A 27,309-nucleotide genomic window follows, 5' to 3' on the forward strand; every position below is an offset into this window, starting at 1 on the left:
TAAAACTTCCCCTGTTCCAGTGTTCACATAATATATCAAAGTTTGTCCGATTAGACAGCCTTAAGCTATTAACAAATTTTCAGCTTGCTATTAATCAACTTTTTTTGGTACGTGGGATCCCGACCTGTATGTGATTTCTACTTTAAAAACAACTTTACGCATAATACTGCTTCCCATTCTTATTAGTTTATCGGGAATGCAGAATTCCTTCACGGCATAATATAATTTACTTCGTAGTAGGTACACTACCATAGGTTTTTTTAATAAGAAGATTTTGTCTTAGATTATCATCTTCTTCAAAACGTTACCAATATTCGTCATTTTATCATTTTATACGATTTTTAATTTACAGTTATTTTATAAATTCGGCTTGACATGTTTACTTTTGATTATTTTTGATTTTTTTATTGAATATCTTTAAATAAACATGTTCAATATCGTAAAAAAATTGGAATTATTGATAATCAAACGCATATTTTCGCAAAAAAAAAGTTTATCTACTCTATGTCATATTATGTATAAGTTTTTAGTTTGTGAAAACTGTCATTATAGATAGCAGTGCGTGAAGGATTTAAAGTGTGCGTGAAGTAACAATGTATTTTGAATGTGACTTACTTTTTCGCACTGTTTTTAACTTTCGCGTTGTCATGGTGACAATCCTTACCTTTCGCGTTGTCATGGTGATGACAATATGAGCAATGAATTACAACAAAAGTTTTGACATTTTTGTGGTTTAGAAGTAGTTAGAATTTTTAAATGACAAAATTCTAAAAATTGTAGAATAGAAATGAATTCCAGTGACGAAGAGTTACAGCTTTTTTATTTGTTTATGGTAGATAAAATATTGTATAAAACTGTGCGTGAAGTACTTTTTGCGAACTTACGCGATTTATAGCACTCGCTCCTTTGTCGCTCGTGCTCTAAAAATCGCGTGCGTTCGCAAAAAGCAGACTTCACGAACTATTTCATAAATAACTATTTTAATACTTATATACTGAACATACTCCTTTAAGTGTTGAAATTGTAAAATGTTAATGTAGTAATAGTTCACGATTGCTATTACATACAGAGTATTATAAATTTCTACTATATGTAACAATTGTACCTACAACACGAATCTTCGTGCTTCTTCTCATAGTGCCAAGTTGATATTAAATACCCTATAAATCGAGTAACAGCTACAAGCTATTGAAAAGAGCAAAATAATCTTTAGATAAAAAGTTACTGAAACGTATACGCCGTTAATTAGTTCTGGCTAATAATAATAAATTGAGCAACAAAATCTCATCGGGTCGGTCTGACTTGACGTAAGGACTAGAAGGGTAAAAGATATTTTTCTTTTTATGCAATTTAGTTTGTAATATCATGCTTTTAATCAGATTGATGATTTTTCAGATTTTTAACCGAATCACAAACTGTCGTAAAAGTACATAAATACTTGTCTTACGACATAGCCGAACGTATCAGTCTAGAAAATTCAATTATCGGCATCTGTTATACCCATTATAGACCATAAATTCCTTACTTACAGGACATCCAATACCTTTTATGTTGCCATAATCTAATTTTCTGGAAGGAAAACTATTTTCGCTGATACAATTGAATAGCGACCCCCGGGGGACATCATTTCCACAGTCTACTAATCGACGTGCCATTTATCAAACCGCAAACTTCAATTGTCTCAAGTATCGCACAGCCACAGTCAACAACGATAAAGTTGCTGACGCGTTTCTATTTCGACCGTTTAATGGCCACTGCGTAAAAAGCTGCACAGGGCCTTTGTCCATGGACGTAGTCAATATTTAGTAGTCGTAGTAATTCCTACATCATGGAAAAGTTCAAGTATTAAAGTATTTTAATATCAAATAACCTATATATAAGAAACAAGTGTATGTAAGACTGAGAAAACTTAAAATTACATAATATGTAAGTGAAACAAGGATATTGGTTTTTCGGGTGATGGTTATTAAGATTCTTTTTTGTTGTCCAGGCTTCACATCCATAGAACAAAATGGACCAGACGTAGCCCTTCTATACTCTTAGACGTGTGGTCAATGACAAACTTCTACACAATACAGAACACCAGCTAATAAATCTTTTTCGTGAAAGTTCTCTTGTGGTTGAAATTTCCTCATCACTTTCAACTCTGCAGTCAGTCCAGCTACCCAGATATCTAAAGTGTTCCAGCCTTTCCAGGATTCTATTATCTAATGTTAGTATTGAGTCTTCGATATTAATTTTTTCCTACCCGATTAGGAAGATCCTCGGTCAATACCGAAAAACTGTGAAACGACTGATCATTCCTCAACCTAGGCTAGAGGTGGTCTCTGATCAATACTAAGAGACACGGGGTAAGAGCTCTTACCAGATCAATACTCCAGATTTAACTCTGTTCTCAATGGTGGTTCACCCCGTTTTATATTCTTACGAGTGTTCCATCTCTAACGAGCATCAATCGTGGTGGTAGCTGTTGATAGGAGTGCGGACACAGAGAGAAATGCTCAGCTATTGGAAAGTGATCGCGCGTTCAGTGGTGTTATCGTTTAAAGAAGTAGAGAAGTAACAAAAGGAAAATGAGATTTATTAATTAAAAGTCAAACGTAAATAAAAATAATTACAATTTTATAAAAAAGAACTTTTTTTATAATAAAACCTTTTTATTATTTATAGGAAAGAATATAAAATAATATAACGATAAACGATTTTACGATAAATTGCTTAAAATTCCAAAAATTACACTCTAATAAAAATAGTTATTTATGAAACAGTTCGTGAAGTATGCTTTTTGCGAACTCACGCGATGTTTAGAGCACGAACGACAACGGAGCGAGTGCTATACATCGCGTAAGTTCGCAAAAAGTACTTCACGCACAGATTCATACAATATTTTATCTACGATAAACAAATATAAAAACTGTAACTCTTCGTCACTGGAATTCCTTTCTATTCTACAATTTTTAGAACTTTAACATTTAAAAATCCTAACTACTTTCAAACCACAAAACTGTCAAAAGTTTTGTTGTAAGTCATTGCTCATATTGTCATCACCATGACAACGCGAAAGTTAAGGATATTTGATTATATGAAAGTGCTCCAAAAAACCCATTGAAAGTGTACGAAAAAGTAAATCCCATTTAAAATACATTGTTACTTCACGCACACTTTAAACTCTTCACGCACTGCTATCTATAATGACAGTTTTCACAAACTAAAAACTTATACATATAATATGACATAGAGTAGATAATAGTATATTGTACAACAAGAGAGAAAAAGACATATTTCTCACGAGCGCAGAAGTACGAGGCGAGTGCCGCAAATCAAGCGAGGGAGAAATATGTCGTTTTCTCACGTATTGTACACTGTACTTTTTTTATGGATGCGTTTTTGTCAAGAGTTCGAACTTCAAAATTACATAATTTAGGTGCTTTTATGTAGATTATATGCCAAAATTTAAATAAAATACATATTATACACATATGTAGGTATTTAATATTCTTAATATTTATATACTTTTATTTATTTAAAATTATAGTTACCAGTTATATTTGAACGGGTTTTGAATGGTAATTCCTGGTAAGTTTTGGTTTGACACATTTTATTTGACAAACATATTTATGTTTGTATTGTGCATGTTACCATGGAAACCGCGATTCTACTTATGGAAGCCGTGAGATATTTTCTCACTGCAATGGCCGACTTTTCTCACAGCCTGAGAAATTATTCGTTTTGAATGTATGTAAGTAGTGAGAGAAGTTGCACATTGTATAGCATCCATAGAAAAAGTACTTTTTATAATATCACGGTTTTGTTATTGTACATGTACATATGTAGGACACAACATGTTTGGAAAGAATAATTAACTTATAAAATATGAATTTTTAGTAGGAGTATTAACTGTTATTTATAATTATGATTCCAAAAATTACACTAGTATAAAATAGTATTTTTTAAAATACCACTGTTGTTTAAAATGGTATATATAATTTTAAGTATATAAAGTTTTAATTATTTATTAAAACAATTAAAAAAAGATACGCAAGAGCCGGGTTCCAACTGGGGACCTCTCGATCTGCAGTCTAATGCCACTGAGGCACCATCAATTTGTAGATATCGATTTATTAACGTACTTTAAAATATCATTGCATTAGTCACATTTTTAAAATAGTTTGAAATTAAAAAAAATTGATTTATCCATACAGTGTGATTGGTCAGTGGGGTAAAGCTTTGTAGATCCGTTATAAGTAATAGATACTAATAAAAGTTAATAACAAAAATTGTAGCCAACTTTGATTACAGATTCAGTCTGACTTACTATTGTCTGATTCAGAACAACTATTCAGTCATGACTTAGGACTGAACACATAGGGAATGTTGTACAAAAATTATAGTATGGTAACGGTACTTTTCCATAGTGTCAATAAACCATTGACCTTGTGCTTGCTTTTATTTCTACAGGTAGTTAAACTTGTTACAATTTTCATATAAAATTGATTATAACTTTGTAAATACCCCATATAACATACCAAACCTTTATATTTTTGTAGGTAATCGAAAAGTTACGAAGATTTCGATTATAAAATAAAATACAGGTTCTATTAAAAAAACATAAGTTTGGTCTGCCACTATGTTATCGAACACCCTGTAACATTCTAACTAATTTTGTAATGTGAAGCTCAAAGTTCGCTACAATTTTTGTTATTAAGTTTTATCGCTATACATTACTATAACGGATCTACGGAGCTTCACCCTACTAATTAATCACCCTGTATAATAGCAGTTAAATATTGCATTGTTAGCTAGTTCTAAGCTATCCTGAAAATTTCAGGTGTCTAGGTAGCCTAGAACTATTTTTAAAATGGATTACAAAATTTGCGGAGTCCGTGACACCAACCAAGCCAAGTATATAAAAAGGTTTTAATTAATAATAACACGAGGCTTTTAAATCTTTTATAGATTTATAAATAAAAAAATATGTATAAGTAAAACCATGTGTTATGAGATGTTATCTAAAATAAACATTATGTATAAAAGAGAAGAAGATTTTGTATACATAGGTTTATAAAAATTATAACGAAAACGTCCTGAAATTCTAAAATGGGGTATAAATCTAGATTAACAACGAATTTTGAAATAATCGACGACGATCTTGAACCAACGAAAATTGAAATTACAACTGAATGAAATAACAATATTTTGCAGTTTATTAAAAATTAATAAATGAATATAGTTTCTGTCCTTGTGGGATCGGTACTCACCGGAGGGACCGCAGACGTTCGGATACAATTAGCGTCTCTTTGCAAAAACAATGACGTCGACTTTGCAAAGTAACAAGACACTTACTCAACACACCCACTACACATGAAACTAGGTACCTAACTGTTCAAAATTACCGTACCTACCATGCCAATGGCCATTAGTTGTCGAGGCATTAGCTAAATAAAAAAAAAATAAATATTTTGCAGTTGTTAATATAAAAGACGGTATTTCATTTTTGGTCTCGTTGTTATATGAAACTGTTTCCAAAAGTTTCTATACTTAGACAAAAATCTTATTCTTTCCTTCTTTTTAAGGTTTAAGTTAGTTTATGTTCCATTTTCAAAGCTTAACTTTCTGTGCAGTTCTAGGGGAAAGGATAAGTAGTTGGTTCAATATTTTAAAAGAATCTTTCAAAAACTATATTATCAATTTTCCTACATTTGGGGAATGCAATAAATAAATGCCAACAAGTCACCTTTTTCAATGTTCGATGCCGAAGCCAGTATTTTGCGATATGTGAGCATGAAAACTTTTAATTTTTTCTGTATATTAATTGATATTAGCAGGTACTTACATATTTTATACACGACCGCTACACTAAGCACTACATTTAATGAAATTAACTATTTAATAAAAATAAAATTACAACTTGCAACCTGTTTCTATTTCAGAAGCGTGAGATAAAGTATGATTTCTGTGCTTTTCAACTGTCCTTAATTTATTTTTTCTATTTTTTTATAGTTCCTTATATGCTTTGTATACACACACCCAAACTTATATGGAATCATCTGATATTTCTTACTATTTCGTGCGAATTTAAAAAAACAAACACACGAAGTCAAACAATATTTTTCATTTTAAAGCAATTTAATAACAATTAAATAAAACAATAAAGTATTTAACAAACAAATTAAAAGTAGTTGTTTTAAAGTCAATAGCATACAAAATTTCAATGTAAAACGAATAATGTTTAAATTGTTTTTATTTTTTTTTTGTATTTTGTGGTAGTCAGTGTTGTCACCTCTAGTCCTTATCCAAGCTTCAGTTTGCGTGGGCACGCTCCTAATCAAATTATCAACATTTTGTTGTGGTAGGTTGCTCCATCCTTTAAGAGCAGCTTGTACTAGCCGTGCGATGTTTTGTGGATTATCCCGGTAAGCTCTAATTTTTCTTTTCAGCATATCCCACAAATATCATATATGATTAAGCTCGGGTGAGCAAGCAGGCCACTCCAAACAAGGGATACCTTCTGCTTCAATGATCTCTGTAGTCACTCTAATGGTATGTAGAGGTCCTTTATCATGCAATAAAATTAAATTCTCCTGTTGCACCTCTCCAGAACCTGACTACAGGTTATCAACATACCTGTGAGCAGTTAAAGTTGATTGAATGAAAATTAAAGGAGTTTTTTTACGGATCACAATTCCTCTCCAGAACATTACACTTCCCCTTGTATATTTGTGAACAGATCTAACAGTTTTCATTCTTGCTTGTCTTCCTCGACCTCTAAGTACACGATTTCATGGGTCATCTGATTTTACACAAATCCTGACTTTTTTTGAAAATAGCACATTTTGTCAATTCCCAATGTTCCAGTTTTGGTGGTGAAGACACCAATTTAGGCGATCAATATTGTGCTGCCTGGATAAGTCGGGAACCTATAACTGTCTCCTGCTGTATACTTCGTGGTATGAACTCTTCTTCTTATCGTTTCAACTGAAACAGTTACACCTGCAGCTTCCAAAAGCTGCCTTTGGAGCTGCAGGTGGGAAATGGTTGGGTGTCTTCCAGCTGATTGGACAATTAAACGATCTTGGAGAGCCGTTATTACTTTTGGCGACTTTCCCTTGCTTTATTTTTGAGCTTTCCTAGTTTCTGTTACCTAGTCTAGGTTTTGGACAGAATGCCCTGTATTACGCCTAGCTCTACAGCTATGTCCCTCTGAGAACATTACTTTCTCCACCACAAAACCAATAATATTTTCTCGTTGTAAGTTCTATCCTGCGAAGCTCTTAGAGCAGCTGAAGATAGAGGCCAATGGAGAAACATTGTTAGGAATATTGGAAGAAATCACGATCCTCAATAATAGGGAAACGACAAGAGAGAGAGTAAGTTCTATAACCCCACAACAAACATATTTTCGTTTTTGGACGCAAAAGTTAGTTTATTTATTTTCGTTTAATTTGCAACTCAAGCAAATAACCTATACCGTACCGAGCTGTACTATCCGATTGTCTAATATATTTGTTTATTTTCAATAAAAACCTTTATTCTTCGCAACAATAAGTTTTTTCAAAAAAAAATAAATATTACTTTGAAATACATGGTGATTCCATATAAGTTTGGGTGTGTGTATTTTCAATATGAGTTTTTTACTTATTTCTTCTATAATAACACCTGGATCTGTATAATTTAGTAATAATTGACATTTCAAAATTTTGGGCAAATATCCTTTCTATCCCCCTTAGAACTCCGCGATTTCCACAATTTGGTTGCCCGCATCGGCTATGTGCCATTTATCAGAAGGGGACCCGCCCATTAGACCGAAACGTCAAAACCTGGACTACTTACTTTGTCATTTTCAAGTCACCCCTAGAGTAAGTGAGTCATTGATATCGACTATAATAGCAGTTATGTAATGATTGGGACTGTAAATTCCGTGACAGATTTAATTGTTTTTGATATATTGCACTCATGTTGGAAATATGGAATGAGAGAATGGCATTCACATGTTTATATGCGAAATAAAATATCCTGGAAAAACTAAAAGGGAAAATCTCAGTATAGATGATCCCAAACCCTTTTTTCAGTGCGTCATTAATTTTGACGTTATATAGGATTTCAAAAATGTCGCAAATCGTTACATGACATTTTAGTTAAATCTGACACTGACAGTTGTCAGAATATTAAATTTTATATAAACATTAATATTTATACAGATATTTTCCAGAATGTTAATATTTAAAATATTTTATGTAAAAATAAATAAATATAAACTAAAATTTCACTATGCAATGTCCGAATATACCAATGACATAACATATATATTTATATTTACGTCGCCGAAAAATACTAACCTAGAAATTCCAATTGTCATTTTACCATATGATTTGTGATAATACGATCACTATAGCCCAGAGCACGCCAAATTAATAGAATTCTATTTTGCTGACGTCACAAAATAGAATTTCATAATGAGAGAATCGACGGTTGCTAGGCGACGTGACGGCACTAAAATAGAATTCTATTTGGCGTGCTCCCTCACCAGAAACGATTACTTTTGTGTCAAATTATCTTTATTCGCATCATTGATTGGTTATGCATTTATAGTATTGTAATCGCCAACCAATTATACATCTTTAAGTATAAGTCGTTTTCTATCTCTATCTATCAGCGAGGTTCCTACAGCCTCTGCCGCTTCTCGCATTTCGACCGCCATCGTTTTCTGTCCATCCATTCGTCTTCTTTGCTGGCTCTATCTTTCATGATGTGCCGTACATTTTCTTCCCAGGCAACTGAAGGTCTTCCCCTTCTTCTTCTTTGGTGTGGTATGTAATTTAAATCTTTCTTTGGCCATCTATCTTCATTCATTCGTTTCACGTGACCATACCACACTAGTTGTCTAGTTTCAATTTTATCTACACTGGAATATACAGTATGTGTCCTCCTTCTAATATCTTCATTCCTGATGTGATCTTTTTTAGATATACCACACGCTCTCCTTAGATAATCCATTTCTACTACTTCTATTCTTTTCCTATCTTTTTTTGTCATCTGCCAAACTTCTGCCCCATAAGTCATAATAGGATCTACCAAGGTACGATAGATTGTCAATTTCGTTTCTTGCCTTATATCTTTAGACCACAGTAGAGAGCTCAGAATGTTTATCGCTTTTTTGCCCTGCTGCGTTCTCTTTTCGATGTCTCTTTTGGTTGTGCCTTCTTTAGATATTATAGATCCGAGATCTATAATATCTAAAGAAGGGTCGTTTTAATATGCAAATACCCAGCAAGGAATACATAATTTTCTAAGTTCAATATATAATAATCACAGAAGTACGTTTTTGTCTGTCACTTCCAACTGTAATCTATTAGAGATAATTCAATAATCTGTGACCCACTGAAAAAAAGGATTGGGATCATCTATAGTCGGCTGTATACCATAATAACTTACAAAGAAATGAAAAACTTTGAATGTGTGATGGTGTAATTTATTAAAAAAATCTTCTTCTCGTTCTTTTACTTCTTGGAGATCTTTCGATCCGTTTAATTCTGAAGGTGCCTCTGGTTAATTTCCTGGGAGGTAGATTGCCAACTATCCCTCCATCTTTTAGTTGGTCTTCCGGGGGGGGGGGTGTCTTGAACCGGGCGGGTTGTTTCCTAGGGCAATGAGTATTCTCATCCACTCGTCTTACATGGTTGTACCAGATCCTCTTGCGCTGCCTTCCCCATTTTACAAGTTCTTGAAGTTTGCATTGCTCTCTAATGACTATATTTCTCAGTTCTGTCGTTCGTTGTTCTCCCAACTATTGTTCTTAGGGTTTTGATTTCGGCAACTCTTAGCATGTGTTTAGTTATGTTGGTATCTTCGCGCATTTTTTTGCCATATGTCATGATTGGTCGTATATAATAATTCTAACTTAGGATATTAGGTAAGTATTTTTTCTATGGAGAAAGAATTGGAAAAGGATTCTAGAAAGTCTTCTAGATTCTAATTTTACTATCTGTGCGCATTTACGGATTTGACCAGACTATCTCTCGCAGACTTCCTGACAATGCAGATGCTCTGTTGATCTGACTTGTTAGGTCTTTTACTGGGTCGTGGGTGCTTGATATATCTATGCCCAGATAACTGAATTGCATCACCTGTTCTATGGGGTTCTTCTCAACCACTAACTTACATCTGAGCGAATCTTTTGCTATTGTCATACATTTAGTTTTGTTTGTAGAAATGTTCATATTTAATTGGGGCTTATTTAAAAGAACTGAAAGAGCTGTCTCTGAAGATCATCTTCTGATTCTACAATAACTGCTGCATCATCTGCGTAACACACTCTACCAATTCTTTTGTTGCCCATTCTATATCCGAAATTAAGAGATGTAAAAAATCAAAATCATTTAAATGAATCATAATTCTTCATCCAAAACGTTTTCGGCCCAGTTAGACCATCATCGTCATCATCATCTTCATCATCATCATCATCGTCATCATCATCACGTAGCACTACAACCCTGGGTGGGTCCTTGCTGACTGTACAACTTTTTTCCAATTTGTTCGGTCTTCCATCAACTTAGGGTCAAATGGAATGTTCGTTTTCCAGAGATCTGCTTGAATGTTATCTTTCTATCGCATTCTGGAACGAAGTACGAGTGGTCTTTTGCCTGTAGGAATCTCCTCCCATACCAGTTTTACAAGACTCTTATGAAGACTGTGCACGTGGCCTGCCCATGTTAGTCGATGTGATTTAATTTCTTGGCAGTGCCGCACCAGCACGTGTTAGCGCCTGTGTGTAAAACATTTAATGGCGCCCAAAACTACGCATTTCTTAAAAAATCGTCTCGTTAAATTAAATAATGTGAAAATGAGCAATTATTGTTTATTGTAACCAATCAAAAATGACTAAAAATTCTCATATGTGCAACAAGAAAATAAACCAGGTTCGCGCCTTCCAGCATTTAGATGTATTTTGTATATTATACACTCTAATTTTAAATCTCTACTCTAAAAGAATATTTATCGAAGCTTTGAACGAAACTGAAAAAGGAATTCTACTAAACTGGTAACTGCTAAATATCATCAGGCATGCAGATGACATCATAATATTTGCGGACAACCTAGAAGAACTATAAGTCCTTATGAATAAAAAAACAAAATCTCATATCACAGTCGATAATATGGACTCAATATAAACATAATCAAGACAAAGTTTATGATCATTTGCAAAAAAAAGATAACAGAAGGGCAATTCTAAATCAACCAAACCCCTGTAGAAAGACGAACTACCTCGGCATCATAATAAATGAAGAATAGACTAACAACCAAGAAATCCGAGCGCCCATTGGAAAAGCTAAATCCACCTTCAACGGCATGGGTCCTTCTTCAAGAGTCATGACCTCGCTCTTGTTATAAAAGTAAGAACGCTGCGATGCTACGTCTTCTCTGTCCTTTTTGTATGGTGTTGAATCGTGAATCTTGAACGAAGATATGAGATATGTGCAGAAAATTTGAAGCTTTGAGATGTGGCTATACCACCGTAGAATTCTTAAAATCCCGTGAACTGACCGGGTCACAAATGAGAAGGTCCTCAGAAAAATGAAGAAGAACTGACCACCATCAAATCTCGAAGTTAGAATACTTTGTACACATTATGCGAAATTAATCCATATATGCCCCACTACACGCCGTCGTGCAATATTTGGAAAGCGAGGTCCAGCAAGAAAAAAAACATCCTGGTTAAAATACCTCAGAACCTGGTTCAACACAACATATGTGCAGCTTTTCCGCTCTGCATAGCGCGGATATAGCTAAGATAAAGATTGCCATGATGATCGCCAATATTCGTCACGGACAGGCACATCAAGAAGAAGAAGAAACAGTTAATTTCTTTAAAAATATATATTTTAAAATTTTACAAACATCATTATTTAGTTATTTTAACAAAGGCTGAAGCTGTATAATTCATATATAATTTTTTGAACAAATCGTCTCACTCTATAATATATAGATGATCATTAAATCTAATTTTTTTTCCAAATTTCTACCCAAAAGTTTTAATTGTGAGTTTTCCGTATTGTCATTCAAATTATATAAAAATTTGAAAGAATTAACATGATTTTTCCATATGAAAATCTTTCATTTACTGACATTAATTTTTGCTCGAGAACACAATGAAAGAAATTAACTTTTAATGACATCTTAGGATCCAACTTCGTCTTTATGTTCGTCCATCTTCGTCTTTATGTTCGTAATCGAACCGTCAGCTTTTTTTTCGAAGCCGTAACTGTGTGGCTGGTTGATAACTTGGCTCCACATCCAGTTTCTGGATGTGGAGCCAAGATGTGGAGATATCTGTCCGAAATACTGACAGATGAAATGTCTGATACAAATTTGACATATGTCCGAAACTCTAGCAACAATTGTTTTATCTCTTGTAAAGCATTTAAGGGCAGCTGCATATTCATGGTTTTTGATTGAAAAATTTTGCTAACGCAGTTAAAATTTAACAGAACTTTATACCATAGGTATGTAGACAGAACAACTGGGCATATTATGAATGTAAATGTTGATATATTATCTCCAAAACATCTAGCTTGATCATTTCAATCACGATCTTTATCCTAATGGGTTATATCACATAAAGCATAATACATTTTTGACAAATTTTTATATAATGGCTTTAAAGCATCAATTCTGCTGGATCGGCGTGTATTAGATAAATGCTTTAAAGCCAGACTTGCAAAGTGTTGTTTTATGATATCCCAACGTTTAGTAGAAGCTAAAAAATATGGGTAAGTGTCGTTTTGGTCCGCCTAAAATTTTTGTGAAAACTCTAGTGGCGCCCCTTAATTGCTGGCGCCTGTGTGCGCCGCACACATTGCACACGTGGACGGCGCGGCCCTGTTTCTTGGACAATATCGATGTGATTGTAAAGTGCTTTTAATTCGATATTGGTTCTGATCCTATACTGGTTTGTGTTAATGTCGTGGTGAGGTCCGAAAATTTTTCTAAGTATGTACATATTTTTCGGTCAAAACGTCTGAGCTATTCTTCGTTTGCTTTGGTCATGGTCCACGTTTCCCACGTTTCCCAGACCATCATCACTGATAACCAAAATATTATGTATTGTGGTAATATGTACTTTCTTTCCTTGTATTTTCCTAAAAAAAATAGTGACTGACGGAGTGGCAAAATGTCTATGCAAAAAAACTATTGCTGTTAGATGAAGTCTTTAACTCGCATTTAACTTTGTGAGGTGGCTATTTTTAGTGAGGTGGCTAACTAGCAGAGTAGTTACATCGTCATAAATAGAATTTTAATAAACTCAAATTTTTTTAACCAGGTCATTACTTTATCTTGTTGACAAGAAATCTTGCGCCGAGAAATATGTGAAAGATACGCCTCTAAAACGGTAATTTTATACAAAACTCATAAATTTTAACATTAAACGAAGTATAGTGCTTGCCGACGGAAGTGTCGTAAGGAAATGCTTTAAAATTTACGAGAAAGGCTTTTTTTAGAAAACGCTCCCTTCCGAATACGTACATGCACTCTTAAAAAATTAGATTCAATTTAAAAATACAATCAAATCAAATTCAGCCCGTAAAAGTATTTCCAGAAATAGTCCTTGAAGTCATAAAAGTATTTACGATTATTCACTACGAAGTTTCAAGAACAAAGAAAAAGACAACCAGAGAGAAAGAAGAAATGACTGGTGCAGTTCAATAGGTCGGTTAGATCAGACTGTGGTTTAAAAATTATTGTTTGTAAATTAGTCCAAGTAATGAAGCTTAAAATAGGAAGAAACCTCGCAATTTTTACAGAATGGATCGATTCGCTTGAAAATTTGAGAATAAGTAGTGGATAATCCAAGGATCAAAATGTATATCATGCCAAAAGGCGTTTTTACCATGGGGGTGGTTGCCACCCCATCTCGGGGGTGCAATTCTTTTTATATTCTAATCACAAAAGTTCATAAAACCGTTCATTCTAAGCAAAAAACGTTCCATACATTTTTTTGATAAAATTGATATGGTTGTATATCGAAAAAATCAATGTTTTTAATACGTTTTCTGCTAATAACTCCAAAAGTTTTTGTTTTATCAAAACAACTTTACTTAACAAAAATGTACCGTTTGAAAAAATAAACAAAACCGTTTTTTTAAATTTTCTTTAAGACGACCAATAGTAATCGAGCTATAGTGTATTATACAGGGTGTCCAGAAACTCTACCGACAAACGAAGACAGGAGTTTCCTTAGATAATTTTAAGACAATTTAACCAAATTCACCTAGTCCGAAAATGCTTCCTAAGGGAGCTAGAGCTCTTTGAAGATGGCGTCTTTGAACTAGTTTTTCTTAAATACCTCCAGAACGCTTCTAGTTAGAAAACCGAAAATTGGTACACATATTTATCTTCCAGAGCTAAATCGATTCCATCTATTGTAAATTTCTAGTACCAGTCATAGGCGTCCGTTTTTGGTGGGGCAACGGATATTTTATCGCATAACTTTTTTGTCTTTACCTTTAAAGCATTTTTGATACTGGATTATTAAATTGTGAGGTATTCTAGTACTAAAAGGTACTCTTGATTTAAATCGGTAGGACACACCATTTTCTACAAAAATCAATTTAAAATTTTTCTTTTCCTGAATTTGATAAAAAAATTGAAAAATCTTTTCAAAAAATAACGGTGTATTTTACCAATTTAAAGCAAGAGTAACTTTTAGAGCTAGAATACCTCATAATTTAATAATTTAGTGTCAAAAATTCTTAAATATTAAAGACAAAAAGTTATGCGATAAAATAACCGTTGGCCTACCCAAAACGGGCGCATATGACCGGTATTAGAAATTCGCAATTAATGAAATCGATTCATCTCTGGAATATAAATAAACGTACCAGTTTTCGTTTTTCTAAATAGTTTTATTTTTAATATTTTTTTTTTGATATTCACAAAACAAAAAGTTTTCAAATCGATTTTTCTAGAAAACGGTGTGTCCTACCGACTTAAAGCAAGAGTACCTTTTAGTACTAGAATACCTCACAATTTAATAATCCAGTATCAGCAATGCTTAAAAGTTAAAGACAAAAAAGTTCTGCGATAAAGTAACCGTTGCTCCACCCAAAACGGACGCCTATGACTGGTACTAGAAATTCACAATAGATGAAATCGATTTAACTCTGGAAGATAAATATGTGCACCAATTTTCGTTTTTCTAACTAGAAGCGTTCTGGAGGTATTTAAGAAAAACTAGTTCAAAGACGCCATCTTCAAAGAGCTCTAGCTCCCTTAGGAAGCATTTTCGGACTAAGTAAATTGGGTTAAATTGACTTAAAATTATCTGAGGAATCTCCTGTCTTCGTTTGTCGGTAGAGTTTCTGGACTCTATGTCTGGACAAGTATGTTGGCTCTTCTTCGTCAAATGCTAAATATTGTAGTTTCAAAGTCAAAAGACGGGAAAACTATGCATTTTTCGAGGACAACTTGTTCAAACTAATTTAAAGTACCTAAAAATATCTATCTCCAGGAATAAAAAAAAAGTCTCTAGCTCAAAAATTAAGTGACTTATAATGAAAAGAATGTCAGTCCCTATTTTTTTCAGCGAAAAAGTGATGGCAAGCAACCCCCTAATCACCACCCTAATTAAAATTAGTCATTGACCTTATTTGGTCTTTTTTATTTATGTATTATTAATAGGTTCTAGAAGTTTGACCGGCTTAGAATGATTAGTTAAAAAAAATGGAGTTACAATGAATAACGAATTTTTGTAGTTTGGAAAAAATGGCCTTTTCTTCAGAAGAGCAAGATTAGCATCAGAGATACGAAAAAATGTTTAAATATGAAATATTAGCTTATTTAATTCCGAAGAACCTGATTTGCAAAAATTTTTTCTACGGCAAAAGTTGAGTGAGCTATTGACAATTAAAGCTTGTAATAACATGCAAAAACCACATTTACCAACCCTTTCAAAGTCACCTCTTTTTGCAACTCAGGATTTTAAAAAGATTTAATACTAATTGGCGTATAGATCTTGTAAAAGCCTACAAAATTATTTTTTACCAAACTTTCTAAGATAAAAAATAAATATTGCGGTTAAAAAATCAATATATGTTTTAAAAAAAAAAGGAGAAATCCAATTGGAAGCATAATAATGTAAGTTAGCGGTGTTTTTAGTTATCAGCCTTATTCATTCTTATTTTTTTATGTAATATTAATAGATTCTAGAAGTTTGGCTGGCTTAGAATGATTAGTTTTAAAAAACTGAAGCTAAAAGCGAATAACGAATTTTTGTAGTTTGGTAAAAAAGGCCATTTTCTTCAGAATAGAAAGATTAGCATCAGAGATACAAAAAAATGTTTAAATATAAAATTGTAGGTTATTTAATTCCCAAGAACTTGGTTTGAAAATATTTTTTCTACGCCAAAAATTGAGTGAATCGTAAATGAGTAAGTATATCGAAATACATTGTTTTTTTTTTCTATACAAAACTAAAACTTTCGATAGCGAATAAATCGAAAACTGTTAATTTTATCAAAAAATGTATAAGGCACTTTTTGCTTATAATGAACGTTTTTATCAACTTTTGCGGTCAAAATATAATAAAAAATTTCCACCGCCAAGGTGGGGTGGCAACCACCCCCATGGTAAAAGCACCTTTCGGAATCATATAGATTTTGATCCTTGGACTATCCACTACTTATTCTCAAATTTTCAAGCAAATCGATCCATTCTGTAAAAATTGCGAGGTGAAAAGCTTCGGTTCCTGGCCTAAATGTATGTAAAGAGATATAAATATTTAAAAGACTTACCCAATCGTTTTATTCTAAAACGGACGACCAGTTTCGCTTATTATGATTTACTGCATCCTCAGGTCTCTGGTACAACAAAATTAAATGATGCTGTTACAAAGAATATTCATCCATTCTTCCACAGACATTTATGGCTATTTTTGAAAAAAAAAAACGCTCACTTTTGAATACGTACATGCACTCTTAAAAAATTAGATTCAATTTAAAAATACAATCAAATCAAATTCAGCCCGTAAAAGTATTTCCAGAGATAGTCCGTGAAATCATAAAAGTATTTACGATTATTCACTACGAAGTTTCAAAAACAAAAAAAAGACAATCAGATAGTAAGAAGGAATGAATGTTGCAGCTAAATAGGCCTATTAGATAAGGCTATGGTTTATCAATCAAATGTTTTTAACATGTTTTACATTATTTTACTGAATATCTGTTCATGCGTTCCCTTTCCTTGTACGAATCCGAATTGCTCTTAGACTTCGACTATCTCAAGAAGTCAAAACTTCCTTAGGGGTTCATTTATTATTCATCTTCACTTTGAACATACAGGGTGTTATATTTTAAATAAGAAATTTCATTGGATTTCCAGAAAAATTGAAGATGTGACAACAATGTAAATACCACTATAAATATGGCCGCATTAGAAGCCATTTCCGAGATAATTGAGGCGTTTCATACATAAAACTCACTCTATATAATATAGTTCGTTGAGATCATGTTGTTAAGGAGAGCTTTTAAAAACATAAAAATATACAGGGTGTTTCATTAAAAATAAAAATGATGGACTATGGAAGACTTGCATGAATCATCCTGTATGTTTAAATTTATGTTCAAAAGACGCATATTTGTATTTAAAAATTTACGGTGTCGCGTTTTTTATAATTTTTTTAAAATAGGGAAACAATAGTTATTTATGAAACAGTTCGTGAAGTATGCTTTTTGTGAACGTACGCGATGTTTAGAGCACGAGCGACAACGGAGCGAGTGCTATACTTCACGCACAGTTTCATACAATATTTTATCTATGATGGACAAATAGAAAAACTGTAACTCTTCGTCACTGGAATTTATTTCTATTCTACAATTTTTAGAACTTTGACATTTATAAATTCTAACTTCTTTCAAACCACTGTCAAAACTGTCAAAAAACTGTCAAAAAACTGTCAAAACTTTTGTCGTAATTTATTGCTCATTATGTCATCACCATGACAACGCCAAAGTTGGATATTTGGATATTTGATTATATGAAAGTGTGTCAAAAACAGTGCGAAAAAGTAAGTCTGATTTAAAATACATTGTTACTTCACGCACACTTTAAACACTTGACACACTGCTATCTATAATGAGAGTTTTCACAAACTAAAAACTTATACATAATATGACATAGAGTAGATACAATTTTTTATTCCACTAATGATTTCCACATTGACTTATCATACTGCATAAAATGGATCCAACAATGCATAAACATGTCAAAATAAGTGTATTAAGGGCTATCAGAACCACATCCGAATACGCCATCAGAACCGACTACCGAAGCACCTGGTGAACAGTGTTGCTGGTAGGGCACGTCATCTGAAGTTGTCATCTAAAGTGAAGTGAGCAAAAGCACGTATTCAGTAGTGTCTGTGTAGACTAGGGCATTTAGCACAAAATAAATCAATTTTTCAATACAGCACCTAAAACCTGCAACTTTTTGCATTATGTTCAGAATAATGTCAATAAAAAAGTATATTATAGAAAAATGAGTGAAAATGTTTATTTGCATTTTAAAGTGCATAAAATGCACCAAAAAGTGCATAAACATGTCAAAAGAGATGTATTAATGGTCAGGCTATGTTACTCAGGGTATTTTGGGGTCGCTGAAGCTTCACTGCTAAGGCACGTCATCTAGAATTTCGAGGGATTTCGGCACTAAATTGATGCAAACGGATTACTCGGGGGGTTTAGGGGTCGCTGAATAAGAATACACCATCAGAACCGACCCCCGTGCACCTGGTGCCCAAAAACCCTTTAAACTCCAGAATGTAACATGCCTTAGCAGTGACCTTGGGCACCAGGTTGTCCGGGGGTCGGTTGTGATGACGGATTTGTATTCGGCGACCCCAAAAACCAACTAGTGCATCTATCCTTGCATTCTTCTCTCCTGAGTAACAAAATGTGTCCCTTAGTATTCTTATTTTGACATGTTTATCTACTTTTGAATACATTTTATGCACTTTAAAATGCAACTATGCATTTCCACCCATTTTTCTATAGTATAATTTTTCTCTGACTTCATTCTGAGCACAATGCAAAAAGTTGCAAGTTTCTAGGTGCTGTCTTTAAAAATCTATATATTCCGGTGTTATAGTGCTAAATTATCTGGTCTATGGGTAGGTATAGGTAGCTAATAAAAAGAAACTAAAAATATTACCGTTCTATTATAAGTTAGAAGGCATGGGTTCAACAAATTTATTTCGGCGTAATTAAGTAAAAAAGTATATTCATTAAAATTGTAACGCTTCCGTGCGCTGGCAAAATAAAATCCACTTTGAAATTCACAAATTGCTTTTCTTTTTTATCGGATAGGTTTTTGTTAAATCTCATTATAAACTATTGTATCTATCGTGTACCTGTTACGTGGTATAGAATAATAGCCGGACTAAATATGCCTTGAAGCTATACGTGACAATGAAAGTATTAAATTAATAATTGTTCTACATTTTCTAGTTCATCGGAATGAGAGAACATTTATTTAAAGTCATCTTTCTTTATTGTTTTAAGAATTGTGTTATTCTATTGAATTTTATTACTATTTTACGGAACACTATTACTATCGTATTGTTATTGTATATCACCAAGGATAAATCAACCTGCAACATCACAGGATAAGCGAGTTATTTCAAAAGTAACAATGGACACATATTATCCCATTGTTAAATGCAGGTTTAATGTTCTAGTTATAGATCTAGAAACTAAAATCTAGTAAACGCCAGATTAGTTTTTCAAATAATTAAGAAACATGAATAGTAATATTTTAGACTACTTGGTAGGAATATAAGTATCCTACATAACCTACTTTGTATAACAAAAATGTGACGCCAATTCCAAAATAAACACAATAATATTTAAAAAGACTAAGTTTTCACTCTAATGGCATATAAAACAACATAATGCTATTCTACATCCCACCAGAATGAAAACAATGGGAACCTTCTCTGGTTACACCTCCGATGCTTCTACAATTTGCAAGCCATACGGATGCTGAGACTAAGGAAGATGAAGGAATTCTACAATTTACAATTCACGTCCCATCTGCTCAGCGCGGTAAAGTTCCAACGAGAATGGTTCCCTTCGTACTCCAATCAGAGTAAATGTAAATGAAAAATGAATAACCATTTTCAATTTCGTTGCAAAACGAAAATACAGTCGAATCATATTCTAGTCCAATCAGAGAGTGCAGCAAGCACCTCTACCGGTTTCGAATGAGCCTCCTGATGAGAGACTAATAAGTTTCGAAACCGTTAGAGGTGCTTGCTGCACTCTCTGATTGGACTAGAATATGGTTCGGCTATTTTCGTTTTGCAACGAAATTGAAAATGGTTATTCATCTTGGATTTACATTTACTCTGATTGGAGTACGAAGAGAACCATTCTCGTTGGAACTTTACCGCGTTGAGCAGATGGGACATGAATTGTAAATTGTAGAATTCCCTCATCTTCCTTAGTCTCAGCATCCGTATGGCTTGCAAATTGTAGAAGCCTCGGAGGTGTAACCAGAGAAGGTTCCCATTGTTTTCATTCTGGTGGGATGTAGAATAGCATTATGTTGTTTTATATGCCATTAGAGTGAAAACTTAGTATTTTTGCTAGCAGTTACCGCTAGGGCATCTATGCCATTTTGTTCGTTGCAATCCGTGACTGGACGCTAGGGTTTGTTTTGGTTGGATCGGAGAGAGCAGCATATTATGTGCCTCCTGATGAGAGACTAATAAGTTTCGAACCCGGTAGAGGTGCTTGCTGCACTTTCTGATTGGACTAGAATATGGTTCGGCTTTATTTTCGTTTTGCAACGAAATTGAAAATGGTTATTGATTTTACAATAATATTTCTATACTAAAAAAAGTAATTAAGACCTGTTGACTGCGATTGCTCTGAGAAACCGGACAACTTTTCTATTTCTGAATATTTTCGCGAACGGGCGTTTCGTAAGATTTCTAAACTTTATATAAAAGTTATAAAATTATACTCTCACATGTGAGTTTTGCAGGATTGTTTGATAATAATATTTACAATTAACCGGTAATACTGTCCAACAAATTTTTAAGGTTACTTCCGTTGTGGGGCGCACCAAAGTTTAGAAAAGTTTTCCGACTTGACATGAATAACTGAATAAAAAAATTTCATGAGGAAGTTAATCAATATTTTTTAAGTGTGGCCCCAAGACCTAGTAAGCTGGATTGGCATAAAGCAGTAATTATTAATGATACACTGGTTCTCAAGCTTCTAAGCCGTAGATAGCATTGATTCCTCTTTCAAAGGAAGGGAATATTAATTTTCCGGAATGTTTCTCACCAACTGATCGTGACCCTGATTGGTGGCTATTTGTTATAAAAAAAAACTTACAATTATTTAGGCAATAGACTTGACTGGTTTGTTGACTTCTTCTAGGATTCTGTTCAGAGTTAGTAGTTAGTTTTAAAGAATGCTTCTCAGGTTTGATTTAAGATTTTAATAAATCGTTCGGGAAACAGTGGTACCTTTAACCAACGAAAAAGTACATTGATCATTGTGCGATAACTTTAGAAAACACAAACATCAATCTTCACCGGTGTGAGTACTAGGTAAATTTTATTGGGAAAGAAAGTTATGGTCCCTTAGGATTTAGATCAAGGAAGTCTTCGCACTTGTGCGAGAGGTTATCACTTCAAACTTGTAATAGTTACAATGAATGACAGGTGAGGTTGTTTTTTCTTATGATCATCGACTAGTATCGTTACTACTAGATGATTCACATGTGTCAGTCAACTGACTAAGGAGTCTTACCTTCCTTTGTACTCTATACATACAAGGATGTCGTTGAATTAGCAGAGATTCAACTAAAATATGGGAAGGAATTGGTGAAATCACTCTGGAATATTTCTTAAAATCCAGATAGATATTGATGTTGTTTATTATCTACCAAGGACCTTCAATGGTTCATTGTTTAATTATGGAACATACATCTAAAATAGAAAAAAACACAACAAATAAAATTATTCTCTTTTGGATTCTTCCGGTTTATATTACAAAAAATTTTTATCCCAAAATATACTTGAAATATTTAAAATAAACATTTTTTTATATTTCATTTTGTATGTTTATAACGCTCTATGTAATAATCTAATATATCATATTTTGTTCTAGGTAAGTGCAAATTGCGAGTACAACACTTGTTGCGCAGAATCTCTGGTAAGAAAATTTAATTTAAGGGAAAAAAATTAAAAATAAATTATAAATAGTTTTATAATCTTATACAGTGCGCTGGAATAAGTGTTACCCCAATTATTAACTCATTTATTTTTAGCACATAACCAAAACGCTTGAACAGGGTCGTTTTTTAAAATAATCATAGTATATTATAGCATCAATGTTTCGAACTTTACACGATCCCTCTTCAGGTGACAGGCATAACTTTCTTTTTTTAAATGGGAAAGTACATCAAATTATGACACCTCATTTAAAATCTTTTGAAATACATATTACAAAAATGTATAATACTTTAATCCTTTTTGAGAGCGTAGGTGCAAAATTTTGGTCCAATTATTTTTAAACGCATTTATTTTTTTCGAATCATGAGGTTTTAAATGAGGTGTCACTGATGTACTTTCCAAGTTAAAAAAATCAAAGTTGTACCTGTCACCTGAACAAGGATCACGTAAAGTTCGAAACATTGATGCTATAATATACTATGATTATTTTAAAAATCGACCTGTCCGACTTTTCTGATTATCTGCTAAAAATAAATGAGTTAATAAGGAGGGGTAACACTTATTCCAGCGCACTGTATGTTTTGACAATATTTTCATGACTATCGTGTTGATGCGATTACTATCTACTTCGTCTTTTCCCTTTTTTTGAGGTTGACTTCATATTATGAGTGCTGACTGCTGACAACTTGAGGTTTGGATTGATGCAATCAATTTTTCATTCATTTTCACATCAATAGTCGATGCGTTTTTGTTTGTAATAGAATGCGATAAAAAGCTACTATACTTAATTCGCTCTATCGAGATTCACTTTGACACTGACGTTAGTAATTTCTTTTTTGAAAAGTTCAGTTGTCAGAAGTGACTGGAAATTACTACAAAATCCACGCACCTGCTCATATCCAACATTATTAATAGTAAACAGACATAAAAATAACATAAACCTTACGCCAATCATATTGATAACAAATGAAAAAATTATTTATTGTACAAAATAAAAATGTTTTGTAGAAATAAACTTCACAAAATTTGATGAGATTAGTAGACACTCCCACTATTTCTAATAATTCTTCTTTTTTTAATGAAAGATTAACCCTCCGTTACTCGCACACGGTGTGGGAGACCGGGCCTGTAAATAAATTCCTGCTCTGCTTGTAGTGGGGATTTTGAATGGCTACTTCGTATACTTCTTCAGTGGTCAATCAACTGTGGGTAAAGTCAGTTCGCAGTGTAAAAAATAGTACTGTCCTTTTGTTATTACGCAACACGGTCCCGTACACCGTGTGCGAGTATTTGTGCACCAATTTTTGTGTTTGGATCACACATCGATATTTTTAATTAGTAAGGTAATTTAAGATCTTTTCCTTATTTTCAATGTTTATAGATTAGTTTATTTATATTTATATATATATATATATAAATATAAATATATAACTTACCCAGAACCATCAGAATGAGGTTTAGGGAGATATGTGGTTTACCAACACAACAAGTACCAGTCGTAACACCAGGAACTTCAGATCGCTGTGCTGTTTGTGATTGGAAGAAAAATAGAAAAACAAAGTTTTACTGCCAAATATGCTCAAAATATCTGTGTTTGGAACACCATTGTTCCAATGAATGTGACACCATTGTGTATTTCATGTTTTAAAAACGTTAATTAATTTTTATAACTTTTTTTGTTACTACAATTACTCTTTATTTTTAATTTTTTTGTGTATTGAATTAAGATCTAAAGTTCTTAGTAAACAAATTTAACCATATTCAATTTTTTTTTCACTTCCAAAGTTTTTGTATATACATATAAATGGATAACAATGAAAATTATTAAATTTTTGATTAAAGTAATATAATGTGAACACAAACGCATATCTACAAAATTATATGATCATATATTCATTAAATAATTTAATCTTACACAATTTTGCAAAAAAAATAATTTTAAAACACTGCTGACCCATATTTTTGGACCCGGTCTCCTGCACCGTGCGCGAGTATCCGATCACAAAAAGTTGGCGCGAGTAACGAAAGGTTAAGTTGATTTGAGTTGATTTTAGCAGTTAATAGTGTGAGGTAGGAATTTTTGTGTTATATGTTTCCTATTCCGAATGTGTCAAAAAAATCTCGCGAGAGCGAATGTAGTTTATCATTTTATACAGAACTTATTTATTGGCAAATATGTAGGTGTGCAACTAGAAAAAGGCTTTTTTTTAACTCGTCTTACCAATCTACCACGCCGAGTTGTTGATTATGTTGATGGTTTATTGATGTTTTATTTCTAGTTTATTCTGGAGTATTTTTTAAGTTAGCTGGGAATAAGCCAATTTTGTTGCTTATTACAGTAACTGTTATCCACTATTGTAATGGATATCCTAGATATAGAAATCTGGAATCCTAGAACTTATACCTTTGTTGCTAGTAACAAAGTTTTCTCTTGTGTAGTTTAATTTTTGTTGTAATTGCTCAATTATTACATTGAAATGATACAATTTTATATTATTTTATACTAGTGATGTTGATTATAGTTACTTTCGAGTATTCGTTACAAATCGTTACTTTTGTATAAAGTAATCATTTACAGTATTCGTTACTTTGACTACTATGATTACTTTTGTATTTGAGTAAAGGTAATCATATCGAGAATCGTATTTCTCAGTAGGTAGGTATTTTGTATAGGTATTCCGATATAACAACGACCTTCACCGATCTGTTTAAGGGATAAAAATGATTTGATTACTATGATTACTTTTGTTTTTGAGTACCGGTAATCATATCGAAATCGTATTTCTCAGTAGGTAGGTATTTTGTATAGGTATATATATATATATATATATATATATATATATATATATATATATATATATATAGATCTAGATAAAAATATAGGATTCTCGCATTCGATCTTTGTTAATGACATACATTACATATTTTACCTCCATTATCCCTCTGTTTCATCTTCTATCTTTTCCTCACCCTCACAGTGTGAGGCTCTGAGGCTCACACACTTAAAACGCTTCATACCGATAACAATATTCGATAACACTCGTAAAATACCGGTCCCGTCCGTTACTCGCTGGGATACGATTGGTAGAAAGTAATCAAGTGTACCGGTTGTAGATACAATAGTCGTTACTCGCTTTGATACGATTGGTACGAAGTATTCAGAGTAATCAAAGTGGATACAATACTCGTTACTCGCTTTGATACGATTGGTACGAAGTATTCAGAGTAATAAAAGTAGATGCAATACTCGTTACTCGCTTTGATACGATTGGTACGAAGTAATCAGAGTAATAATAATAATAATATCGTATGGTATTTTTGCCGGAGAGATCCTTTCGGATAGTTCCGGCGCCATTTACATCTTTAGCCCTGTTTTAAGTAACTAGTGCCGATGTACACTAGCCCAGGGGGACCGACGGCTTTACGTGCTCTCCGAGGCACGGTGAGACGGCTCGTGTCATTATTGGAAATGAAAATGGTTTGTCTTTGGCAGGGCTCGAACCCACGTCTACTGGCGTATGAGGCCAGCGTTTATGCCGTTACTCCACGGCCGCTCACAGTAATCAGAGTAATCAAATTAGATACAATAGTCGTTACTCGCTCTGATACGATTGGTACGAAGTAATCAGAGTAATCAAAGTAACGATTTGCCTCCCTGTATAGTAATCGTTACATTCGGTATTCGTAAGTAACAAGTACTTTGTAACGAATAGATTCTTTTTCAACATCTCTATTTTATACATTTATTCAATTGAATAGATCGTTGGTGCTTAAAAGTGCGTAACATGCTTGTAATATTACGAATTTCAAAAACGGTTTCTACTTATCTTTAAAATAAAGTAAGGAGGTAGAGCGGTGAATTACCTTAAGTCTAATTATTTGTACTGCACAAAATGATAATAAATAGAAAGTGTGGGATTGCGAAATACCAACGACGAGATTACTAACCTTGCTTTATGGCTCCCACCATTTCACGGTAGACCCCAAACGTGGCACATTATGAATAACCTAAACACTTGTCCGAAAGTAGGCAGTAAATCATCTTGGACGTAATTGCACCAGTCACTTTCGCGCTTTCGGTATAATTAAAATATCGCTCTAGAATGAACTAGGCACAGTATATTTAGAATGGCATTTCTTTGATCTACACTCCATTTGGCTGAGGCACAAATACGCTTAGAAAGGGAGTATACAACGCGAATCCGGAAATGACAGCTGGATCAACTGAACTAATTATTGTCTTTTTTTTACATGCGGGCAAGAAAGGATTTGAAGGGCGATAGCTTTGTTATAAATTTACCTACTTAGTCGAGGAAATGAAACTGAAAAAATGGCAAAACCTCGCAATTTTTCCGTCCAGCATCGATTTGTACAAAAATTTTGAATTAGAGTCATTTCACCATCTAGTTCATTTTCTATATTGAGCCGTTGTACGCTTTTGGTTTTTAAGGGTGAAAACTACCCCTAATTTTAAAAAATTATAAAATAACATTTTAAACTTTAATATTGTCAACATTTGGTTCTTGTTAGTTACATAATGATTGTTTTATGCTTTAAGATAGACTATCATAATATTTCAACCCATAAAACCACCCTTTTTGGAACTATATATAAAAAATTTACTTATCCTAAAAGAATAATTTCGGCTTGCATCGATTTACATAAAAATTTGGGATTAGGATCATCTCGCCCTGTACTTCATATTCTATATCATGCTTATGGGCGTTTATTATTTTTAGGGGTGTAAACTACTCCTTATTATCAAAAATTATATAAAAATATTGTAAACTTTAATATGGGTAAAATTTGGTTGTAATTGGTTAAATAATGATTGTTTTATGCTTTAGGATATAATATCATAATATTTCAACTCTTAAAAACTACCCTTAATACCACTACAATTTTTATAAGTAGATAATTTAATAGATCTATACAGAGAAAAATGGAATTAAAGAATTACAAAATCATTTATTTACACAAAAATACGAATTTACAAATATGGACAAATACAAATACAAATATTGTTCTGAAGCTATTTTCTTGTGGCATTTTTATAATCAAGTATATTCAAA

The 27,309-nt window shown here is 33.1% G+C and overlaps 1 protein-coding gene across 1 annotated transcript in view; it reads left to right on the forward strand.

Moving 5' to 3' along the window:
- LOC114329597 (uncharacterized) overlaps nt 1-27,309 on the forward strand; it is a 427,965-nt gene that overhangs the window by 62,112 nt on the left and 338,544 nt on the right. Inside the window, exon 2 of the mRNA XM_050656160.1 lies at nt 22,173-22,217. The gene's annotated coding sequence lies outside the window, so the exon portion shown is untranslated. The remainder of the gene's footprint in view (nt 1-22,172; nt 22,218-27,309) is intronic.

Source organism: Diabrotica virgifera, chromosome 7, assembly GCF_917563875.1.
Source record: "Diabrotica virgifera virgifera chromosome 7, PGI_DIABVI_V3a".
Lineage (NCBI taxonomy): Eukaryota > Metazoa > Arthropoda > Insecta > Coleoptera > Chrysomelidae > Diabrotica > Diabrotica virgifera.